Here is a 16,882-nt window from a genome sequence, read left to right on the forward strand (position 1 = left end):
CGTAGTTGGCTAGCTAGCGAGCAAGAGATAAGAACGTTGCCAGCCAGTCTGTCCTGTTCCATTAGAGAGCCCCAGCACCAACAGTCTGTCCTGTTCCATTAGAGAGCCCCCAGCACCAACAGTCTGTCATGTTCCATTAGAGAGCCCCCCAGTCCCCAACAGTCTGTCATGTTCCATTAGAGAGCCCCCAGTCCCCAACAGTCTGTCCTGTTCCATTAGAGAGCCCCCAGCACCAACAGTCTGTCATGTTCCATTAGAGCCCCCAGCACCAACAGTCTGTCATGTTCCATTAGAGAGCCCCCAGCCCCAACAGTCTGTCCTGTTCCATTAGAGAGCCCCCAGCCCCAACAGTCTGTCCTGTTCCATTAGAGAGCCCCCAGTCCCCAACAGTCTGTCCTGTTCCATTAGAGAGCCCCCAGTCCCCAACAGTCTGTCCTGTTCCATTAGAGAGCCCCCCAGTCCCCAACAGTCTGTCCTGTTCCATTAGAGAGCCCCCAGTCCCCAACAGTCTGTCCTGTTCCATTAGAGAGCCCCCAGTCCCCAACAGTCAGTCCTGTTCCATTAGAGAGCCCCAACAGCCCCAACAGTCTGTCCTGTTCCATTAGAGAGCCCCCAGTCCCCAACAGTCTGTCCTGTTCCATTAGAGAGCCCCCAGTCCCCAACAGTCTGTCCTGTTCCATTAGAGAGCCCCCAGTCCCCAACAGTCTGTCCTGTTCCATTAGAGAGCCCCCAGTCCCCAACAGTCTGTCCTGTTCCATTAGAGAGCCCCCAGTCCCCAACAGTCTGTCCTGTTCCATTAGAGAGCCCCCAGCCCCAACAGTCTGTCCTGTTCCATTAGAGCCCCCAGTCCCCAACAGTCTGTCCTGTTCCATTAGAGAGCCCCCAGCCCCAACAGTCTGTCCTGTTCCATTAGAGAGCCCCCAGTCCCCAACAGTCTGTCCTGTTCCATTAGAGAGCCCCCAGTCCCCAACAGTCTGTCCTGTTCCATTAGAGAGCCCCCAGTCCCCAACAGTCTGTCCTGTTCCATTAGAGAGCCCCCCAGCCCCAACAGTCTGTCCTGTTCCATTAGAGAGTCCCCAACAGTCCCCTGTTCCAGCCCCAACAGTCTGTCCTGTTCCATTAGAGAGCCCCCAGTCCCCAACAGTCCCCAGTCCCCAACAGTCTGTCCTGTTCCATTAGAGAGCCCCCAGCCCCAACAGTCTGTCCTGTTCCATTAGAGAGCCCCCCAGCCCCAACAGTCTGTCCTGTTCCATTAGAGAGCCCCCAGCACCAACAGTCTGTCCTGTTCCATTAGAGAGCCCCCAGTCCCCAACAGTCTGTCCTGTTCCATTAGAGAGCCCCCAGTCCCCAACAGTCTGTCCTGTTCCATTAGAGAGTCCCCAACAGTCTGTCCCCAGCCCCCCCCCAACAGTCTGTCCTGTTCCATTAGAGAGCCCCCCAGCCCCAACAGTCTGTCCTGTTCCATTAGAGAGCCCCCAGTCCCCAACAGTCTGTCCTGTTCCATTAGAGAGCCCCCAGCCCCAACAGTCTGTCCTGCACCAACAGTCTTCCATTAGAGAGCCCCCAGCACCAACAGTCTGTCCTGTTCCATTAGAGAGCCCCCAGCACCAACAGTCTGTCCTGTTCCATTAGAGAGCCCCCCAGTCCCCAACAGTCTGTCCTGTTCCATTAGAGAGCCCCCAGCACCAACAGTCTGTCCTGTTCCATTAGAGAGCACCAACAGTCTGTCCCCCAGTCCCCAACAGTCTGTCCTGTTCCATTAGAGAGCCCCCAGCCCCAACAGTCTGTCCTGTTCCATTAGAGAGCCCCCAGCCCCAACAGTCTGTCCTGTTCCATTAGAGAGCCCCCCAGTCCCCAACAGTCTGTCCTGTTCCATTAGAGAGCCCCCAGCCCCAACAGTCTGTCCTGTTCCATTAGAGAGCCCCCCCCCAACAGTCTGTCCTGTTCCATTAGAGAGCCCCCAGTCCCCAACAGTCTGTCCTGTTCCATTAGAGAGCCCCCAGTCCCCAACAGTCTGTCCTGTTCCATTAGAGAGCCCCCAGTCCCCCCTGTCCTGTTCCCCCAACAGTCTGTCCTGTTCCATTAGAGAGCCCCCCAGCACCAACAGTCTGTCCTGTTCCATTAGAGAGCCCCCAGTCCCCAACAGTCTGTCCTGTTCCATTAGAGAGCCCCCCAGTCCCCAACAGTCTGTCCTGTTCCATTAGAGAGCCCCAACAGTCCCCCAGCCCCAACAGTCTGTCCTGTTCCATTAGAGAGCCCCCAGTCCCCAACAGTCTGTCCTGTTCCATTAGAGAGCCCCCAGTCCCCAACAGTCTGTCCTGTTCCATTAGAGAGCCCCCCAGTCCCCAACAGTCTGTCCTGTTCCATTAGCCCCCAGTCCCCAACAGTCTGTCCTGTTCCATTAGAGAGCCCCCAGTCCCCAACAGTCTGTCCTGTTCCATTAGAGAGCCCCCAGTCCCCAACAGTCTGTCCTGTTCCATTAGAGAGCCCCCAGTCCCCAACAGTCTGTCCTGTTCCATTAGAGAGCCCCCAGTCCCCAACAGTCTGTCCTGTTCCATTAGAGAGCCCCCAGTCCCCAACAGTCTGTCCTGTTCCATTAGAGAGCCCCCCAGTCCCCAACAGTCTGTCCTGTTCCATTAGAGAGCCCCCAGCCCCAACAGTCTGTCCTGTTCCATTAGAGAGCCCCCAGTCCCCAACAGTCTGTCCTGTTCCATTAGAGAGCCCCCAGCCCCAACAGTCTGTCCTGTTCCATTAGAGAGCCCCCAGTCCCCAACAGTCTGTCCTGTTCCATTAGAGAGCCCCCAGCACCAACAGTCTGTCCTGTTCCATTAGAGAGCCCCCAGCACCAACAGTCTGTCCTGTTCCATTAGAGAGCCCCCCAGTCCCCAACAGTCTGTCCTGTTCCATTAGAGAGCCCCCAGCACCAACAGTCTGTCCTGTTCCATTAGAGAGTCCCCAACAGTCTGTCCCCCAGTCCCCAACAGTCTGTCCTGTTCCATTAGAGAGCCCCCCAGTCCCCAACAGTCTGTCCTGTTCCATTAGAGAGTCCCCAACAGTCCCCCAGTCCCCAACAGTCTGTCCTGTTCCATTAGAGAGCCCCCCAGTCCCCAACAGTCTGTCCTGTTCCATTAGAGAGCCCCCCCCAACAGTCTGTCCTGTTCCATTAGAGAGCCCCCCCCCAACAGTCTGTCCTGTTCCATTAGAGAGAGTCCTGTTCCATTAGAGAGCCCCCCCCCAACAGTAGAGAGCCCCCAGCACCAACAGTCTGTCCTGTTCCATTAGAGAGCCCCCAGCACCAACAGTCTGTCCTGTTCCATTAGAGAGCCCCCAGCACCAACAGTCTGTCCTGTTCCATTAGAGAGCCCCCAGTCACCAACAGTCTGTCCTGTTCCATTAGAGAGCCCCCCAGTCCCCAACAGTCTGTCCTGTTCCATTAGAGAGCCCCCAGTCCCCAACAGTCTGTCCTGTTCCATTAGAGAGCCCCCAGTCCCCAACAGTCTGTCCTGTCCCCAACAGTCTGTCCTGTTCCATTAGAGAGCCCCCAGTTCCATTCCCCAACAGTCTGTCCTGTTCCATTAGAGAGCCCCCAGTCCCCCAACAGTCTGTCCTGTTCCATTAGAGAGCCCCCAGCCCAACAGTCTGTCCTGTTCCATTAGAGAGCCCCCAGTCCCCAACAGTCTGTCCTGTTCCATTAGAGAGCCCCCCAGTCCCCAACAGTCTGTCCTGTTCCATTAGAGAGCCCCAACAGTCTGTCCCCAGCCCCCAGTCCCCAACAGTCTGTCCTGTTCCATTAGAGAGCCCCCAGTCCCCAACAGTCTGTCCTGTTCCATTAGAGAGCCCCCAGCCCCAACAGTCTGTCCTGTTCCATTAGAGAGCCCCCCAGCACCAACAGTCTGTCCTGTTCCATTAGAGAGTTCCATTAGAGAGCCCCCAGCACCCCCAACAGTCTGTCCTGTTCCATTAGAGAGCCCCCAGTCCCCAACAGTCTGTCCTGTTCCATTAGAGAGCCCCCCAGTCCCCAACAGTCTGTCCTGTTCCATTAGAGAGCCCCCAGCCCCCAGTCTGTCCTGTTCCCCAACAGTCTGTCCTGTTCCATTAGAGAGCCCCCCAGCACCAACAGTCTGTCCTGTTCCATTAGAGAGCCCCCAGTCCCCAACAGTCTGTCCTGTTCCATTAGAGAGCCCCCAGTCCCCAACAGTCTGTCCTGTTCCATTAGAGAGCCCCCAGTCCCCAACAGTCTGTCCTGTTCCATTAGAGAGCCCCCAGCACCAACAGTCTGTCCTGTTCCATTAGAGAGAGTCCCCAACAGTCTGTCCTGTTCCATTAGAGAGCCCCCAGTCCCCAACAGTCTGTCCTGTTCCATTAGAGAGCCCCCAGTCCCCAACAGTCTGTCCTGTTCCAGCCCCCCCCCAACAGTCTGTCCTGTTCCATTAGAGAGCCCCCAGTCCCCAACAGTCTGTCCTGTTCCATTAGAGAGCCCCCAGCCCCAACAGTCTGTCCTGTTCCATTAGAGAGCCCCCAGTCCCCAACAGTCTGTCCTGTTCCATTAGAGAGTCCCCCAGCACCAACAGTAGGTGTGTTTTGTTTCTGATAGGCAGTTTATAAAGGAAGCAGCGAGTCGGAGACGGGAAGGAGGACGCCTTGCTTCTTTCCTGCATCCAGGAGCAGTGGGCCCTGACTCACTGACAGACGCCTCTGCCAGTCAGCCAGCTACTCAATAAAAGCTGTTTCAGAACAATATCTCTGTGGAATGCACTGGATGTTAGTACAGCTTGCATCCAGTACATAAAATAAATGTGTTTAGTCTTAGAATGCGTATCTAACAGTTTTTGTCGGTTTCCCAGACAGATTAAACCTAGTCCAGTTTTAAAAACATTCTCAGTGGAGAATCTCTATTGAAAGATCTTTTCAGTCCATGAGTATAGGCTTAATCTGTGTCTGAGAAACCTTTCTGGTTCATCTGCTGCAGCCCAGTGCAGTTCCACTTCCATAACATCCTCCTCATCATCATCCTTCTACCTTATAGCAGAGGGTTGCCAGATTGGAGGGGGACTCCTCCCGAACAGCTCGGATCTCTGCGGCTGGCACCAGGGCAAAAACATCCTGCACAGTGGTGGCAGTGTCAGCCCAGAACTGGTCCCAGAAGGCATCGTCTGTGGCCTCCACTGGCTGTGGAAAATGCATGTATCTGCTTTTAGACTACATTTCCCACCACCCATTGGGCTCGTCTAGGCTTGCTCCAATCTGACTAATGATAACCTATTACATTGGGTGTAAAAACAGCATGTATAACAGTGTCATAGAAAGCAATAGGGTAATGTAATATAATGAATATCAAATCACACAACAAATGCATTCAGAATCAACAAATATATCAGATTGGAGCAAGAGGGCTAGAATAATAGAAATAAACATATCATGAGAATAATGTAACCTCATTCTAATAACTAGGTTTCATGTCAACACAAGTTAGCAGATGGGGCAACATAACAACCTATCTCTTCCTAATTGCTGTTAGTCTATACAGCAACAGGAAATATGAGCTGCTCTAATCTCTGCACATAACAGAACACCTGCCACATCTGTGGGCGGTGGGAGAAAGGACCCCTACGTCATTTGACCATCGAATAAGATATGCGTTATCGGTGATCTATAAGAATCCAAATCAAAAAATGTTACATTTTAAACAACAAGTAGTCTACTTGGCTAAAAACTATGCTGCCTGTTTCTCATGTCGCCGATGATAAGGTCTGCAGAAGGGCGTTATGATCATGCAGACAGTGAATAGACATTGACTATTAAACAGCGAAAAGGGGGTGTTTGTTTATGGTAAAGGTTTATGAGCCCACTTTTCATATAACATAGAAACCTAATGCAAAATAGAAACACCCCAGAATAACAATAGGACAGGATAAATCATATGAGAGTTTTAAAACAGTAACGTGTCACTGCTATCATTGCGGGGGATTTGATTATAACCTAACATAACGCATGATCAAATACGCCAAGCATTTCATGACGTGCGGGACAATATTTTTTTAAAGAAATATCTCAATATAGACCTATGCATTAAACATCGACGGACTATATGCAGACCCTATCTTTTGTTTTCCAATAGAGCACTTATCCGTCCTAGTGATATACAACCAGCTATTGCGCTCTTTCTGTGATCGCTATTTATACTCTAATATTTTCCTATTTCTCAGCGTTGGCCTATAATAAACATTTCAAAGGTACCCAACCTGTGTTTTGGTTGTCAGCTGTATCACTGCTTTCCTGAAGTTCAGTTTAGAATCGGTGTTACCCATTTTGATATTCCTTTATATACTACAGCGTTGTTGATGCCGTGAATCCCTACTAATCTTGTTCACCTCTTTCCTCCGCTTGAGTCACTCGCGGAGGCGTTTTTACGTCACTGGTTGGCTAGCCTTTTACACTGGGCTCTAAACTTCCGGGTTCTTCAAGAGTACAATAATCACTATGCCTATCATAAGGTCAAATGTAATACATATTATACAGGGAACCCTTGTACCTAGTATAATATCATAATAATTTAGGGTTATCTCTTTAAAAATATATTAATGGAATGCAATTTACAATACAATCGGGGTTTTATTCTATACAATCTCTTTGATTGAAATCACTGTTATAATATTGATATAATTGGTTACAATATGCATAAATGTAACAATAAGATATTGTAAATTGTATCGATCATTGAATGAGTGTCTGTACTGGTTGTAGACGGTACCGGAAACAGCGACACCATGTGGTATTTCCTGTCAACGTTCTGTCTGTACTGCGCAGTCGCGGTGTCATGTAAACAGCAGAGGTTCGTGAGCTAGCTAACCAGCTACATAGATGTTAAGGCGTTGATACCGGCGATATTGTTCAAATGTAGCTTTCAATCAATATATTTGTCTTTCTTCACCACACATCGCATTGTCTAGCAGGATAATCTGACCTGAGAGACCCTTATCTACACCGAGGAAACCTCCTTTTGTTGTTTTGATCAGTGATTCGAGAAGGCTAACGTTACTGTAGCTAGCAAGTTAACGTTAGACAGCATAGTTTGGGTCCTTGCAACGTTGAGCTTCAAAGCTCGAATGTAAGGGCGGGTTTCTTTCTCTTACATTGTTTACATGTTAGCTAACTTTAGATAGCTATCAACCTAACGTGACCTAATTGCTAGCTTAGTTATAGTCTGTCAACTATCGTTTTGCTAGCCATGATTTGACTTCGAAAACAGCAGGTATACCATTATGATATTATTGATTTGGTGCTTTGACTGTTTGGTCGTTTCTAGCTAAACAGCTTAGCTGGTAATAAAGTAGTTCAAATGTCATGTTTGAATGAGGTTGCCAAGTGTCTGTCCCTTTGTTAGTTCGCTATATATTCGACACGCTGGTTTCATGGCACTTAAAATACCAACATAATGTATTTTAGCAGGCATGTAACAACTGTGTGGGACACTCGCTAGATCGCTAATTAATTAGCTTGCTGGGCCGTAAACGTAATCAAACTGTGAGTAGCCTAGGCCGAAAACAGGGACGGTGAAAAACAACTCGTCACTGCAGCCTAACGTTATATTGCCCACGACACGTAACCAGCTGCAAGGCCTGTCATTAGGACAATACAATCAATACATGTTAACAGAAAACAGGTGAGTTCGTTGCATTATTTATCTGCATGCTACTTGCACCGTCGGGCATGTATATTGTATCTTAGATTCTAATGCGTTTGTCTTTCAATCCCTGATAAGGAAACGCCAGCGGAGTGGTGGGGAAGAGGAGAATGGCCAGCTGGTGCCTAAGGCCAAAAGGTTGAGCAGAGGAGCTAACCCCTCTCTCCTGAGCTGGGCCTGGATGCCTGGGACTCGGAGGTACGTACGAGCGCCAATGAAAAGAGACATTACATTGTCAATATTGTGTGAATCCCCCAACAGTACATTGTCAGCTAGGGGTAACGGCAGCCTAGTGTCAGCCTACTCTTAGGCCTACCTTCCCTTCCTGTACTTTCACTAACAGTGCCATTGAGCCTACCGCTGTTACACTTGAGATGTGTTGTTAAAATGGTTAACCTACTGTGTGTGTTATTGTCAACAGGTCGACAGACACTGAATGAGGAAACCATAGTCAGTCAGTAGTGTTTTTGCTAATGCTTGAATGCCACTATCTCCTCATCCAGTTGTCCAACAGTGAGAGCAGAGGGATTAGCAGTCCGGACCATGCGGTGGGGAGCAGCAGCAGTAGCCAGTGTGCTGTGGACAGCCTCAGTGGGGCCCAACCCTTAGCCCCTGGCCCATGTAGTCCCCTCAGCTCGGCTCTCTCCTCAGAGCTAGCTGACCCCACTAACCTGGTCTCGTACCATCAAATCAACCGCATCCTACGAGAGGCCCACTTTGAGAGTCTGCAGTGCCGAGGCCACCCCAGAGATGCATGATGATTTCCCCCCATTCCAGCCATGCCTCTGGGGCAGGAGAGGACCGACCACAACCTGGGCATGCCCGGAGCATTACATGGTGGATCACTCACTCAGCTCTACTACCCCTCTACATCTCCTGTTTCCATAACATCACAGCAGCTCTATGCTGTCTGCATATCGTTGGATGGAGACTAGCTAGTCCAGGCCTGCTGTATTATTGAAACTTGGCAATCCATTTAGAATGTAAAAGAAACCTGTTCATATTGTTGGCAATAATAACTCTTTGATCCAATTGGGAATATCCTGACCTGTGACTCTTTTTTGTTGTTCCAGACCAGTCTGGGTTACATGCTGCATAGTTCCAGTCTGGGTTACATGCTGCATAGTACCAGTCTGGGTTACATGCTGCATAGTACCAGTCTGGGTTACATGCTGCATAGTTCCAGTCTGGGTTACATGCTGCATAGTTACCAGTCTGGGTTACATGCTGCATAGTACCAGTCTGGGTTACATGCTGCATAGTACCAGTTACATGCTGCATAGTACCAGTCTGGGTTACATGCTGCATAGTACCAGTCTGGGTTACATGCTGCATAGTTCCAGTCTGGGTTACATGCTGCATAGTTCCAGTCTGGGTTACATGCTGCATAGTACCAGTCTGGGTTACATGCTGCATAATTCCAGTCTGTGTTTGTACCATGTTTGAGAGTGAAATTGGAGGGGCTGCAGGAACTTCGTGTCTGTACAGGGTTACTGGGGTTTGTGGTCTGTGTAGGGGTTCCTGGGGTTTTGGGTCTGTGTAGGGGTTCCTGGGGTTTAGGGTCTGTGTAGGGGTTCCTGGGGTTTAGGGTCTGTGTAGGGGTTCCTGGGGTCATTACTGAATGAAATCTGCACTATGAAGGTTACGGTGTACTGTACGTGAATTAACAGTGAGGTTTGTTTGGTTCTCACTTTATAGGGGGCTAACAATCAAATCTGCAGGGTTTTGTTTAAGGTACCAAATGGGCTGAAAAAGGGGAATGCCTGGACTTGTCCATAAAAATCATTTGTTTAAATTTTATTTCACAAAGTTTTACTACAGTGACTGAACATTTGACCAAGGGTCATAGTTTGAAAATGTTCTTAACGAAGAAGGGACCTTGGATCTGACTGCTTGTATAAAATTTGTTAACTTTGAAGGCCAAATTTGTTAACAGATCTGCTTGGGGCTGAAACTGGCCTAGCTGCAAAACAAACCCACTTGAATCCAGCTGGTTTTGTATGATCCAGGAATCCAGCCAAATGGTTGCTGTATGATCCAGTCTGAATGCAGCTGATGGTTACTGTTGTCCAGTCTGAAAAAATCATTTGTTTGAATCCAGCTGGATTTTATTTCTGAATCCAGCTGGATGTTTACTGACAGTGTGCCAGCTGGATGTTTACTGTGACAGTGCCAGCTGGATGGTTACTGAACAGGACCAGCTGGATGGGTCATAGTGCAGCTGGACTTAATCAGGAAAATGTTCACAGTCTGAACCAGCTGGATGGTTACTGTATGATCCAGTCTGGATCCAGCTGGATGGTTACTGTATGATCCAGTCTGAATCCACTGGAGCTATGATCCAGTCTGAATCCAGCTGGATGGTTACTGTATGATCCAGTCTGAATCCAGCTGGATGGTTGCTGTATGATCCAGTCTGAATCCAGCTGGATGTTTACTGTGATCCAGTCTGAATCCAGCTGGAAATGATCAGTCTGAATCCAGCTGGATAGTGATTCAGTCTCAATCCAGCTGGATGTTTACTGTATGATCAGTCTGAATCCAGCTGGATGGTTTGCTGTATGATCCAGTCTGAATCCAGCTGGATGGTTCCAGTCTGTCCAGCTGATCCAGTCTGAATCCAGCTGGATGTTTACTGTGATCCAGTCTGAATCCAGCTGGATGTTTACTGTATGATCCAGTCTGAATCCAGCTGGATGTCTTTGGACTGTATGATCCAGTCTGAATCCAGCTGGATGGTTGCTGTATGATCCAGTCTGAATCCAGCTGGATGGTTGCTGTATGATCCAGTCTGAATCAGTCAGCTGGATGGTTGCTGTATGATCCAGTCTCTGTGAACATCCAGGTATTTAAAGCACCGACCATAAGGCTGTGTGTTTTCACAGGCCCCTTTCCCCCAAAGTTGGATTTGCTGTCCTCTTCGTGGGGAGGAGCACAACTGTCCCTCTTTCAGTCAAGACTAAGTTTAGTGTTCTATCAGAAAATATGGTTTATTTTTATCATTATTTTTGTATTAAGAATTTCTACATGACATCTTACCTGCCATTGAAATTTTGGATTTGATTTAGTTTTTTTAATTCACCTACATTTGAAAATAAAGATGTTTTGAAACAGGTTTGTGTTGTATCTTTGTACCTTAGCCTGAATTTTCAATAGAGACGTGTCCCCCATTTACATTTTTATTTAACCTTTATTAAAATATTTACATTGCGTTAATAAGATATGAGCCCAGCGTTATTTGACCTTTATTAAAATATTGATATGACCTATAAAACTCTGAGATACTTTAATGAGATATGACCTGTGTTAGGCTCTGCAACCCAGTGTTAATGAGATATGACCTGTGTTAGGCTCTGCAGCCCAGTGTTAATGAGATATGACCTGTGAAGGCTCTGCATCCCAGCGTTTAATGAGATAGGCTCTGACCAGTGTAGAGGAATGATGGTAAAATGATGACCCCTGAAAGATCCCTTTAATGAGATTAATAGAGGAAGATGTGACCTTTAATAAGATTTGACCTGTTAGAGGAATGATTAAAAGATCCCTTTAATGAGATGTGACCTGTTAGAGGAATGGTGGTGAAAGATCCCTTTAATAAGATTTGACCTGTTAGAGGAATGGTGGTGAAAGATCCCTTTAATAAGATGTGACCTGAGAATGGTGTTGAAAGATCCCTTTAATGAGATGTGACCTGTTAGAGGAATGATGGTGATCCCTTTAATAAGATGTGACCTGTGTTGGAGGAGGAGTGCTGAAAGATCCCTTTAATAAGATGTGACCTATTAGAGGAATGGTGGTGAAAGATCCCTTTAATGAGATGTGACCTGTTAGAGGAATGGTGGTGAAAGATCCCTTTAATGAGATGTGACCTGTTAGAGGAATGGTGGTGAAAGATCCCTTTAATAAGATGTGACCTATTAGAGGAATGTTGAAAGAGGATGTGACCTGTTAGAGGAATGGTGGTGAAAGATCCCTTTAATAAGATGTGACCTGTTAGAGGAATGGTGGTGAAAGATCCCTTTAATGAGATGTGACCTGTTAGAGGAATGGTGGTGAAAGATCCCTTTAATAAGATGTGACCTGTTAGAGGAATGGTGTTGAAAGATCCCTTTAATAAGATGTGACCTGTTAGAGGAATGGTGGTGAAAGATCCCTTTAATGAGATGTGACCTGTTAGAGGAATGGTGGTGAAAGATCCCTTTAATGAGATGTGACCTTTAATGAGATGTGACCTGTTAGAGGAAGAAAGATCCCTTTAATGAGATGTGACCTGTTAGAGGAATGGTGGTGAAAGATCCCTTTAATAAAGATGTGACCTGTTAGAGGAATGGTTAGATGAGAATGGAATGGTGGTGAAAGATCCCTTTAATGAGATGTGACCTGTTAGAGGAATGGTGGTGAAAGATCCCTTTAATGAGATGTGACCTGTTAGAGGAATGGTGGTGAAAGATCCCTTTAATAAGATGTGACCTGTTAGAGGAATGGTGGTGAAAGATCCCTTTAATAAGATGTGACCTATTAGAGGAATGGTGGTGAAAGATCCCTTTAATGAGATGTGACCTGTTAGAGGAATGGTGGTGAAAGATCCCTTTAATGAGATGTGACCTGTTAGAGGAATGGTGGTGAAAGATCCCTTTAATGAGATGTGACCTGTTAGAGGAATGGTGGTGAAAGATCCCTTTAATGAGATGTGACCTGTTAGAGGAATGGTGGTGAAAGATCCCTTTAATGAGATGTGACCTGTTAGAGGAATGGTGGTGAAAGATCCCTTTAATGAGATGTGACCTGTTAGAGGAATGGTGGTGAAAGATCCCTTTAATGAGATGTGACCTGTGTTGGAGGAGGAGCGCTGAAAGATCCCTTTAATTAGTCCCATCATTGTCTTGTCTCAGACCCATTTTAAACAGATGACATACATTAATGCATCCCATGTAACCAGGGCTACCTCCTACTGGAAGTCCTCAGTACCAGTGAGCGTGCCTAAAATGTCCTATGCTTCCCATGTCCTCATAAGGAAATGATGGATGTGTCAATGATAACCCATGATTAGTTATCTGTTGGGAGGACAGTTGGTGCCCTAGGATGTGTTCATTAGGGCATGCAACGTAAATCATTTTGCAACAGAAAATTACAATTTCTTAACAGAAAAGTGCAGGTAGTCCCTGCTTAGGCCTCATAGGCCATGCCTCTAACTCATTATCATGGCAAATTCTGCTAGAAAACAGACATAGGACTTAAGACGAGAGGCAAGTGTATCGGCCCTCTTTTTCAACACGCAAGATGGCCTTGAGGAGAATTTAGTCCTGAGCGGGAAAGCTAATTTATCCTATAGGCCTGGGCAAACCGAAACAATATATTTAAATATTTAATTTCCATTGTTTTTTCCAGAACAGTTCCAGCAGCTATGGTAGATGGATAACTAGGCCAGCTCAGTTTAGCCCGGCTTGGGATGATTTGTTTCGGTATGGCCCTATAGTGTGGAATTGAATCAGGTGTTCCATTTCTAAAACAAGCATCACATTCCATTTAAGCTTGGGCTTATCTATTTAGGTGCTAATTCATGTAGTCATGTGGCAAAATGCTCACATCCAAGCATCTTGAATAAAACATCTAGTAAGTCTTTAATTGAATTGAAGACCTTATTTAGAAAGCAATGCCATTTATTTGGACAATGAAAACGATAAGGAGTGTCCTGGCTGATTGCCAGTGTGGTAAATGACAAACTGATACAGGAAGCTAAGGAATAGACTGGCCATAGAGAAGGAGTGTGTGAGTGTGTGTGCGCGTTAACCTTCACTCTTTCTTTAGCAAGGCAGGCTAGACCAGACAGTGTTTATTTCCTGGCCGTCTCTGAGGAATGTCTAGTCAAAGACAAACCTTACACCCTTGCTCCCTGTTCACACATTGATTATTAAACAGCACTAATGTTCATCACCACTAGATGGTGACAGAGTCTGAGAATTAAATCAAGTAGCTTGGAACGGAAAGACTTCCTGTATGAATGATTTCAACTCTGTGAGTGTCAGAGAATTCTTGGTTTGTGATGCACTTTAATAAGAATGCACTGAATCGACTACATATATTTGTTTAGAATCCCTGTTCACACACACATACACCCGCTAGTGGAGGAGGCTGAGGGGAGGACAGGCTCATAATAATGTCTGGAACGGAGGAAGTGGAATGGCATCAACCATGGAAACCATGGAAACCATGTGTTTCAGTTATTTGATACCATTCCAGCTACTCCTCTCCAGCCATTATTATGAGCCTGTCCTCCCTAATTAAGGCGCCACCAACCTCCTGTGACACACGCACAGCACATAAAGGTGGGTGTCTGTGATGAGTGGCCTATATTATTCGTGCAGAGGGGAAAGAGGTAGTTCAAATGAACTGTCCTTGTTCTGGGTTCGATGTATATGCACACATTCATACATGTTTTACTATGGCCAGCAGATTCTGGGTTAGGGCCAATTCCTTGTTTTCATTTTGTCCTCTGCAAAAACGTCTCCACCTCCAAATCAGTCAAAGGAATTGAACTCCAAACAGTTCATTGGAATGTTTTTACCTTGGTTTTGTTGGTGAAATGTCATTATTTCTCTTTGAAGTCAAAGATTTGGCCTCCATTAGCAAGACTTCTAGACATGTTGAGAGACATGGTCTGGCTCCCATATCGTCTGTCCACGTAGAGCTGCGACTGACTGTGGTGGTGGGAGACAGAGAGTTTATCTAGTCACCCTCCCTCCCTCTCTATGCAAGACCGGGGTGAAATGTGTTTGGGCAGCTGTTTCTGTTGGCTGGCATGAGATGGTCATTGGGCTGGCATATACAGCCCTGGGTCTCCCATCTACCATACTGGCCAACACAAACATCTGCTCTACCCTCCCAATACACACACACACAGACAGACAGACAGACAGACCAGACCCCCCCCATCATTGCAGAGTAAAGTAAGCAAACGGCCCCCACATGTTCTATAGTGTACTGTCTGTGTCTTCAGTGGCAATGCTCCCTCCAGCCAATCTTGAGTGCTGAGTTACCAGCAGCCCGAGCCTCAGTGTGCTTGGGTCAGTGTCTGTGACTTTATGGTCTCTCCCTAATCAATTTCACAAAAATGCAATAGAGACAATCTACAGTAGACTGTTTTCCAAGCGGAGCAAAGCCCACAGTCCAGGCTCTCTGCTAATCAATCACAATAAAAGTTCACCCCGAAGGGGAAGAAAAGCATAGTGGACCTTTTTGTTTCACAGTGCTCTGGCTGAATCGTCGACCAGACAGCTTATCTCATCCTCTGTGTATGTTCAGGCATTCTTGGTGTGATATAGTTTGATGTTTTGTGATTTTCAGGACCAAGACCCCCACTCCAGAGAGCCGGTCCTTATTCTAGGCAAGCAGAACTGTAGTGGTTTATACAGGAGAACTGTAGTGGTTTATACAGGAGAACTGTAGTGGTTTATACAGGAGAACTGTAGTGGTTTATACAGGAGAACAGTGGTTTATACAGGAGAACTGTAGTGGTTTATACAGGAGAACTGTAGTGGTTTATACAGCAGAACTGTAGTGGTTTATACAGGATAACTGTAGTGGTTTATACAGGAGAACTGTAGTGGTTTATACAGGAGAACTGTAGTGGTTTATACAGGATAACTGTAGTGGTTTATACAGGATGTGTGTATAATGGATGTTTAGGAGTGGCTGGCTAGAACATGAACTCACAGCACCAGTATATAGGTTGCTGTTTAAAAGGGCCTATTAGGTGAATGGGAACAGTGCTGCTCTTAGTGACTGCACTCAGGCCTATTAGTCAGTCCGCCCGACGACGGCAGCCAGACTGCAGCTCCAACCACCTCCCATCGTATCTCTAGCCACACTGATGACCTGCCACACTGATGACCTGCCACACTGATGACCTGCCACACTGATGACCTTCCCCACTGAAGACCTGCCACACTGATGACCTGCCACACTGATGACCTGCCACACTGATGACCTGCCACACTGATGACCTTCCCCACTGATGACCTTCCCCACTGATGACCTGCCACACTGGTATGTTTCATCAGGAGAGGACCCCTATGGTTGGCTCCTCTCACAACAAGACCCCATAATGCCTGGCTCCTCTCACAACAAGAGCCCATAATGCCTGGCTCCTCTCACAACAAGAGCCCATAATGCCTGGCTCCTCTCACAACAAGACCCCATAATGCCTGGCTCCTCTCACAACAAGACCCCATAATGCCTGGCTCCTCTCACAACAAGACCCAATAGTGCCTGCTACCGAGGTGCAATTTGTTACATTTGGACCATAGCTGTCAGGAAGAGATATGCCCTCACTTAAATAGCCGCTCGTAATCTCCTCCATCTCCCTGTTTTACCGTAATTGAACCCACGGGCCGCCAATGCCATCAATAGCTGAGCTCATCGCCAAATTAACAAAATCTGTGCCAGGCCCAAATGCTTGCCCGAATTAGAGCTAAGGGCTTGCCTGGTGTGACTGTCTGGACTCTGTCCAGCATGGTGTGACGTTCTAGACTCTAGCATGGTGTGACGTTCTAGACTCCAGCATGGAGTGACGTTCTAGACTCCAGCATGGTGTAACTGTCTGGACTCCAGCATGGTGTAACTGTCTGGACTCCAGCATGGTGTGTAACTGTCTGTCTAGACTCCAGCATGGTAGACTCCAGCACGTTCTAGACTCCAGCATGGTGTGACGTTCTAGACTCTAGCATGGTGTGACTGTCTAGACTCCAGCATGGTGCATGGTGTGACGTTCTAGACTCTGAGACTCCAGCATGGTGGTGACGTTCTAGACTCCAGCATGGAGTGACGGTCTAGACTCCAGCATGGTGTGACGGTCTAGACTCCAGCATGGTGTGACGTTCTCTCCAGCATGGTGTGACTAGACTCCAGCATGGTGTGAGCATGGTGTGATGGTCTAGACTCCAGCTGACGGTCTGGACTCCAGCATGGTGACTCCAGCATGGTGTGACGTTCTAGACTCCAGCATGGTGTGACTGTCTGGACTCCAGCATGGTGTCTGACTCCAGCGGTCTGGACTCCAGCATGGTGTGATGGTCTAGACTCCAGCATGGTGTGACGGTCTAGACTCCAGCATGGTGTGACGGTCTGGACTCCAGCATGGTGTGACGGTCTAGACTCCAGCATGGTAGTGATGGTCTAGACTCCAGCATGGTGTGACGG

General features: G+C 47.4%; 1 long non-coding RNA gene and 1 pseudogene across 1 annotated transcript; one reads left to right on the forward strand and one right to left on the reverse strand.

Moving 5' to 3' along the window:
* LOC121838756 overlaps nt 1-6,402 on the reverse strand; it is a 37,185-nt pseudogene extending 30,783 nt beyond the window's left edge.
* Nucleotides 6,403-6,758: 356 nt separating this feature from the next.
* Nucleotides 6,759-8,452, forward strand: LOC121845416. Its single transcript, XR_006082558.1, has 3 exons — nt 6,759-7,108; nt 7,763-7,882; nt 8,188-8,452. It is a non-coding gene; the product is annotated as an uncharacterized LOC121845416 (long non-coding RNA).
* The last annotated feature ends 8,430 nt before the right edge of the window (nt 8,453-16,882 follow it).

This window comes from Oncorhynchus tshawytscha, unplaced genomic scaffold, assembly GCF_018296145.1.
Source record: "Oncorhynchus tshawytscha isolate Ot180627B unplaced genomic scaffold, Otsh_v2.0 Un_contig_6607_pilon_pilon, whole genome shotgun sequence".
Lineage (NCBI taxonomy): Eukaryota > Metazoa > Chordata > Actinopteri > Salmoniformes > Salmonidae > Oncorhynchus > Oncorhynchus tshawytscha.